Source organism: Magallana gigas, chromosome 9 (assembly GCF_963853765.1).
Source record: "Magallana gigas chromosome 9, xbMagGiga1.1, whole genome shotgun sequence".
Lineage (NCBI taxonomy): Eukaryota > Metazoa > Mollusca > Bivalvia > Ostreida > Ostreidae > Magallana > Magallana gigas.
Window position 1 is genome coordinate 3,625,590 of NC_088861.1, and position 8,528 is coordinate 3,634,117.

Here is an 8,528-nt window from a genome sequence, read left to right on the forward strand (position 1 = left end):
CTGCGGAAACCCTTTGGAAACTCTGCGGAAACTTACGGTTACTTAAAGTTTCCGACAGGTTTCAGCACGGAAACTTCAAGTTTCATTAAGTTTCCGCAGTGCTGAAACTTAGGCTGTCCATGAATCCAAATGGTTTTCGCAACGGAAACTTACTGAAACTTGAAGTTTCTGCATAGTTTCAATCTCCATATACGTTTGGGATACATATTGTTTACAAATGGTTTTCGCGACGGAAAACTACTGAAACTTGAAGTTTCTGCATAGTTTCAACCTCCATATACAATTGGGATACATATTGTTTACAACGGGTTTCCGCAACTGAAACTTACTGAAACTTTTTATATTTTTGCTTTCACAAAAGCTGAGCAAGGTTTCTACTTTATGTAAAAACAAAACAATTTCAAACAGTTCCAAATTTATTTTGTTCAAAAATCTGAAATTGTTTTCAATAATAAATAAAATACAGTCAAGATACAATAATGGAGAAACATCCATATGGCAATTCCCTTATTAGGGATTTTTATTTAAAAATTTCAAAATTGCACAAGAAAAAAAACCTCCCATAGAAATCTTTACATTTGTATTTTTTTTCATCTCGATTAAATGCCTATCAAATCTCCCTTTAAAAATGCAACAAAGATCTTACTTTTTTAAAAATATGATTGCAATTTACAAAATAACTGCATGTACATGAATAAACAAAGAAAACTTCACTGTTACATGAACATGATACACTAGTCTCAATTTGTTTTGAACTACAATGAATATGTACACCATAAAATATTTTTGAAAAGTCTAAAGTATCCACCTTTAAAAAAAAAAACAACAAGATAGTAGTTGACTATAGAGGTATGACCCAGATTTGATTTGAATATGTTTGTCAATAAATTCCAAAATGAGATCAAAGTGACCCACTTGCAAGTTGGGATAAACCTTTTCTTTGTTAGTAATATAATCTAATGTTTTACAATAGAACAGGATTTCATATCATTTTTTTGATAATCCATTAAGTCCAAAGTGAACTTCTCATTTCCACCCATGATGTACCAACTGATCAGATTTTAATATCATAAGCCTGTCAGTATTTAATAGATGACCCAGAGGGAGATTTAAAAAGCTTGTTGGCCAATAAAAAGCTAACAATGGAGCAGTCTGTCAAATCATGTGCAAAAATATGATGTACACATTTAATTAATTATGCTGATTGCAACACACTTCATTCCTGATGTATAATCTTCTTTACACACGGTCTACCTTCCTACATTTCACTACTTTACCTACATTAATATTTTTAAATTCAAGACATGAAGTAAAATATACATTGTTTACATATGTCAAGTATTACTACATGTACATGTACTTGCTTTTTGTAGCATGAATGTATTAAGTACAAAGTATCACACATATCATTCACCTTACAATTCTCATCAATACCAGCATTTTACTTATATAATAAAAGCTAATTCCAATATTAGTTACATAACACAGATTAAAATAAAACCCACATGGAAACAACTTTCCATGCAAGTAATTTTGTTATATAAAAATTGTAATACATGGGATATATGTTGTCTTTATATATTTTCATATACGACATAATTGAATATTGTTTGGTGTATTTTATCATTTCTATGACCAATGCATTCATCTCCTAATGCAGTGTTTTTACATTTAAGATTGGTTTCTTAATTTTTCATATATTGCTGCAAATAAAAACTAAGTTATCAATAAATGTTTAAACAAAGAAAATGAAAAAAAAAAGTAGTTAACACTTATCAACTTGGAGGTGTGAGGATATATGTTACATGGAGTCTAATATTTTATGCAGTATTTGCAAATATAACAAATTATTTAAGAAAATGAAAGTTAATACATGTATCTGCAAGGTCTAATCAATCATTTAATAAGTCAAAACCATGTGATTTTCTAAGATTCTAGCTTACAGACAAATATTGTAATATACTGGTATTTGATCATATAAAAAAGTACTTTTATAGTTTATAGGTTTTTTGAAATGAGAATACTTTACAGTTAAAAAGTCTTGTTCTGCAGAGGTTTAGTCGGGTTGTAGAGATGTGTCCATTCGAATCAATAAGGAGTGTCCTTGGCTATTGTTGATGTAACCTGAGTCGTAGTTTATGGAAATAGGCCTTTTTGGGGGATTTTCGAGCATTGTCCAGACCGGTGAAGCACTCATATGATCACATCATGGTTACAGCAGACTTAGTAGTTCTGGACAGTGGTAGCATTAAAATTCTTCTTCTTGAGATGAACTTGTTCCTTTCACTGGGCTGTACTTTATGTCTGTTCTATTTATCTTAAACAAGAATAATAAAGTTTCATTTAGATTTTTAAACAATAAACATTCAGCCTATGCCTAATGTAATGTTATGACGGACGGATGACAGACAACAATCAAATGATTGTTGAGATACGGCAAGAAGTGAACCACACGTTTGTTCTAGTTCGACACTTTATTTTAAACTGGTACCTAAACTGGTATTACATGTATAAAACGAAAGTAGACAAAGTCATATACGTACAACACTGATAATTCCGAATTGATACTTTAGATAATAATATTACAACTTTCCCTTTTTCAAAAATGAGTGTCAATAAATTTGAAAATTAAATTCTGAGTTAATGTTCGTTGAATCAAGTTACTTTAGATATGAAATAAGTTGAACACAATCATGTGAGATTACTATAACAATTGTAGACTTTGGTAGACTGCCCAGTCTGCCTAAAATAAACATGCAGGGGATTATTCTGCCCCAATTCACAAAATATAAACACTGTTCACTAATCCTCAAATCTCTTTGGTTTCCTCACTTCTCTTCCTGACCGCGTGCGGTATCCACTTTCTGAACTCGGTTGGACTTCTGATGTCAACGGATTTGGTTTCTTTGTGTCGACGACTTCTCCCTGACTGACATCTGGGTTTGGCTCTTCATCTGTAGAGATATCTGTGTCTTTACGAAACATCTTCTCCTTAGACGTTATGATATCCCCTCGATTCCTTCGATACATGGCCCCATCTGGCGTGATCAACTGGTATGAGCGATTGTCTTGAGCGATGACGTTAGCTGGCTTCCAGTCTTTCTTCAGTTTGAATCGAACTTTGTGTCCATGAGGAATTTCCTTTTGGCTTTTGGTAGTACGGTTGTAGTAGTACTGTTGTCGATGTTGACTTCGTGCCCTTTCCTTGTACGTCTCTGTTCTGTTAATGGTTTTTGGTCTAAGTTGCTTCTTGGTTATCGGTAGAATAGAGCGCAACTCTCTGCTCATTAAAAGCTGTGCTGGCGAACCGGTGTCTGTTGGGGTATTCCTGTACTCCAGTAATCTTAAATATGGGTCCTTGCCATCTGTCTTGGCTTTCTCCAGTAGTCTCTTTGCTGTTTGCACTGTTCTCTCTGCAAGTCCATTGGCTTGTTGATGATATGGACTGGATGTGGTGTGTTGGAAGTTCCAGTTTTGTGCGAATTCACGAAATTCCTGTGAGGTGTACTGTGTTCCATTGTCACTAATAACTTCAAACGGTATACCATACCTGGCAAACATTGACTTGAGTCTCTCAATAACTGTACGGCTTTGTGTGTTTGGTAGCTTTACGACTTCAAAAAATCTGGAGTAGTAATCTGTTACTACAAGGTAGTCACTTCCATGTAGCGTGAATAAGTCTGTTCCTACTGTTTGCCATGGTCCATCTGGAACTGGTGTTGACACGAGAGGTTCTTTAGGATTTTGATTCCTGAAGTCCATACATGTGTTGCACTGTGAGATCATCTCGTCAATGTCTCTGTTCATGTTGGGCCAGTAGATGATGTTCCTAGCTCTTCTCTTTGTCTTCTCCATGCCCATGTGTCCTTTGTGTAACCTCTTCAGTATTTCTGGTTGTAGGACTGTTGGCACTACTATTCTGTTTCCTTTGAACACGAGATCATCAACAACTGTTAACTGGTCTTTGATTTTCCAGTATTTGTGTGTAGATCATTTTCTGCTGAGTGGCCAATCGTTCTGTATACAGTCCCTTACTAGACTGAGTTCATTATCTCTTTCCGTTTCCCGGTAGATGTCGTTCAAAATATCATGTGAATGGGTATGCTTCTTAAGAACACAGAGTGTACAAAAGTCTCTAACTCCTGTGACTGGGTCTCCTCCTTGCCTGCTGGTAGGCATGCACGAGAGAGCGTGTCCGCAATGACTAGTTCTTTACCTGGTCGGTATTTGAAGTTGAACGTATACTTCTGTAATCTGAGTAACAATCTCTGCAATCTAGGCGGTGCATGTGATAGGGGTTTCTTCAAAATGGATTCAAGCGGTTTGTGGTCGTTTTCCACAACAATATCCACTCCATATGTGTATTGGTTAAAACGTTCAAGTCCAAATGTCACTGCAAGTAACTCTTTTTCTATCTGAGCATATCTAGTTTCTGCATCGGTGAGAGCTCTTGAAGCGTAAGCAATTGGTTTGTTTTCTTGTAGAATCACAGCTCCTAGACCGAATTTCGAGGCGTCAACACTCACTACGACTGGTTTCTTGACATCAAAGAAGGTAAGTATGGGTGCTTCTGATAAAATTTTCTTGATGTCCTTAAACGCATCTTCCTGAGGTCGTTCCCAGTGGAATGTGATGTCCTTCCTTAAGAGTGTTCTGATTGGCTGTGTGACTTTAGACATGTTTGGTATGAACTTTGCTAAGTAGTTGATTGCCCCCAGTAGTCGTTCTACACCTTTCTTGCCCTCTGGTGGGGGCATCTTGGTGATCGCTTCTATCTTCTTGGGGTCAGGTCTCACACCTTCACTACTAATGATGTGTCCTATGTAGCTCACTTCTGGACTACGAAACATACATTTCTCCTTGTTGAGAGTCAAGTTTATCTCCTTGCACCTCTCTAGCACTTGTCGAAGTCTCTGATCATGTTGTTCTCTGTTTTCTCCCCAGACCAAAATGTCATCTATGTCCACTTCTACTCCAGGTATGTGTCTGAAATGTTGTGGAATCCTCTTTTGGAATAACTCTTGAGCGCTTTTTATTCCAAATGGCATCCTGCAGAAGCAGTATCGTCCAAAGGGTGTGTTGAAAGTGGTGAGTTTCTGACTTGCTGGATCTAATGGTATCTGCCAGTAGCCACTGTTGGCATCCAACTTGCTGAAAATTTTCGCACCTGCTAGTCTGGTGGTGATCTCCTCTATCGTGGGTAACTGATAGTACTCGCGCTTGATGGCTTTGTTTAGGTCGCGTGGATCGAGACAAATCCTTAACTTGCCGTTCGACTTCTCAGCACAAACTATAGAGTTCACCCATTCAGTGGGTTCATCCACCTTCTTTATGACTCCTTTAAGCTCCATTCCCTCGAGTGACGCTTTCAGTTCGTCTCGGAGTGCTGCGGGAAATGTTCGAGGTGAGTGAACAACTGGTTCTACTGTGCTGTCTATCTGTATGTGATAAGGTTCTTGTGGACACCCTAATACTGGTGTGAATTCACTGAATATGTCCTCCTTACTGTAGTCCTTTGACTGTCTCTGTGTCGCAAATGTCAGCTTGACTAAGCCTAAGTCTCTAAATGATCTGAGCCCTAGTATTGGTACTGAATCTGTTTCGGTCACATAAAACTCTAACACATGGTTTCCATGTCGGAGGTGGCATTTCCCTAGGATGGGTATTTTGTCTCCTGTGTAACTTGTTATTCTTGCTGAAGTCCGTGTGACATTGGTTTTCACAGGAAGCTGACTCAAAATACTTCTGGGGATAATGTTAACTTAGAATCCAGTATCTATTTTAAATTTCACTTTCACATTGTTAAAGGCTATGGTCGTGTGGGCTTCATCTTTCCTGTCGGATTCTCTGGTAACTGCACATAGGAAGTAATTTTCGTCATCTGTAGAGTGACAGTCTTCATCATCCTCATGATCAACAACATTCACATTTTTTGATCTGCAGCATTTTTGGTAATGATTCGCTCCATTACACCTGTGACAACGTTTTCCAAATGCCGGACATTTCTTTTCCTCATGTGTCTTACCACACCTTCCACATGACTTTTTGTCCCTCGATGCGGGTGAGCCTTTAGGTACATAGGCTGTTGTAGACTGTCCTGGTTTCTTTTTGTTCCTCCAGTTTCCACAAGCTGAATGTTTGTCTTTCGGTTTCTTAAACACTGCTGCTGCTGTCGCTTCTTCGCTGTATAGGTCTTTCAGATGGATCACAGACTCTTCGCTGGCTCTGCATGCACTCAAAGCACTCTCTAATGTCAGTTTGTTATCACGAAGCAGTCTCTCTTTGACCTTTTCCGAATTTACTCCGCACACAATGCGATCACGCAACATATCATTTTCCAGTGCCCCGAATTTACAGTTTTTAGCAATTACACGCAAATCGGTCACATACTGATCTATCGTTTCAGTCTTACCTTGCTGTCGCGTGTAGAATTTATGACGCCACACCGTGATATTTTCACGTGGTGCACAGTAATCCTTGAATTTTTTGAACAAGGGTTCAATTTTGTCCTTATCATCCTGTGAAATAGTCATCGTGTTGAAAATTTCACGTCCATCCTGTCCGATTATATAGAGGAATGCACTGCATTTGTCCTTTTCATCCCGTTCATGCATGGCGATGTTCAAATACAGTCGCATGGTATGTTCCCATTTCCTCCATTTTTCGGGTAGATTTCCATCCGATGATGAGAAATCGAGCTCCGGTGGTGGTCTTAAGTGTTCCATCTGACACCATGTAATGTTATGAGGGACGGATGACAGACAACAATCAAATGATTGTTGAGATACGGCAAGAAGTGAACCACACGTTTGTTCTAGTTCGACATTTTATTTTAAACTGGTACCTAAACTGGTATTACATGTATAAAACGAAAGTAGACAAAGTCATATACGTACAACACTGATAATTCCGAATTGATACTTTAGATAATAATATTACACCTAACATATAATAAAAGCATTCTGAATAAAATTCTGAATACCGAAGCTACTATGCAGTTGCCAGTTGCTGTTTAAACTATGTCATATAATGACTACAGTAGTATCTGGTCTAAAATGTTTCATTTTATATTTGAAGCAATGTTATTTTCATTTTGATTCAATTATTTTTTGTTGAACAATGGAAAAACTTCAACAATAAGTGTGTTTCACCCCCCCCCCCCCCCCCAATCAACCTCCTTTTCAAGAACTTAGACCTGGATTTCCCAAAAATTACTACAGGAAATTATAAACATCCTACACATGTATAAGTTAATGGTGAAAATAATCAATTTCAAAGCAATACCTTGCGTTCACATCGTCCAGCTGGTCAAAACATTCACCCGAATCACCGAACAGAGGATGCAACTAATCACCGGAAACATTGACTTTGTATGCTGTCAATGCTGAAAAAGAAAAACATGAAAGATTTCATTTTCCGGATTAAGTTAATATTTTTTTTTAACATTTACGTTACATTTGTTTGTAGTTTGTAAATTGTATAAAGTGCGAAAGATTCATTGTTCGTCTTGTTTACCAACCAAGCATTCATATATTAGGGACGTTTATATAATTATATATGCGTTTACCCTGGATAATCTTGATTATCATGCATATAAAGTTGGTTAATGGTTAACTTGGTCAAAACGTATATTTTAAAGAGATACGGTAATAAAAATTAAAATGCCGAACCAAGTTTGAAAAAATGACGCTATCTTGATTTGATGGCGCGAGATCTCGTTTACAAATGAGAGATAAATTAGAGCCTTGAAAATGTTATTGGGAGTATCTATATTGTTAATTAAGTTACCTTGATATGAGTTCTTCGTTCCTGCATTATCTCCTTGTTGTACAGGCTATTAATGCTTCTCAATTCTCCATTTTACTACAGCACTTTCTTGTCCATTTTAACCTTCGCTCGGTATCATAAAGTGCGCCAATACTGACCAATCAGAACCCGCTAAATCTTGGAAAAGTGCATCTTGGGATAGTTTAAAATGAATAATGTTTAATCAAAATTATCATTTTTTACCGAATAGTATACTTTTTACATGTATATTTATTTTAAATAAAAACTGTCGGAGTCAATATTTTCTGGTTAAATACGACAAAGTATTGGCGTGTGTTTGTTACAATTGTATTTGTAGCACGTGATTAACAAACAAAAATGGCCGACCGTTTGTTTACAAATGTCTAATCAAATATTAAACAAATTCTAATGAGACATATGTATCAGATTTTGTCTTTAACTATATATTATTTACGTGTACTGATGATTTTGCCAAACTAAATATGATAGAGCCATATATAGTTTACTGACAAGTGAGTCTTGACCTGTCCAATTTTCACCGCGATTCTTATCACGGTCATATTCTTATTCAAAATATAGAGTGGTGAAAATATTATGTTCATCACAGAGCAGGTTCTGCATGAACACGTACACAGAAAACACAAATATAATTAGATGCCGATCAATTAACGGGGTCCGATTAAAAGCGTTCACCCGTGCGGTGAATTTACAACTACGATGAATTGATGGCAATTATTTTA

The 8,528-nt window shown here is 36.8% G+C and overlaps 1 long non-coding RNA gene across 1 annotated transcript; it reads right to left on the reverse strand.

Annotated features, from left to right (window-relative positions):
- Window positions 1-325: 325 nt before the first annotated feature.
- On the reverse strand, window positions 326-7,900 carry LOC136271495 (uncharacterized). Its single transcript, XR_010709372.1, has 3 exons — window positions 7,789-7,900; window positions 7,285-7,384; window positions 326-2,317 (listed from the first exon to the last, which is right to left on the reverse strand). It is a non-coding gene; the product is annotated as an uncharacterized lncRNA (long non-coding RNA).
- Between the last annotated feature and the right edge of the window lie 628 nt (window positions 7,901-8,528).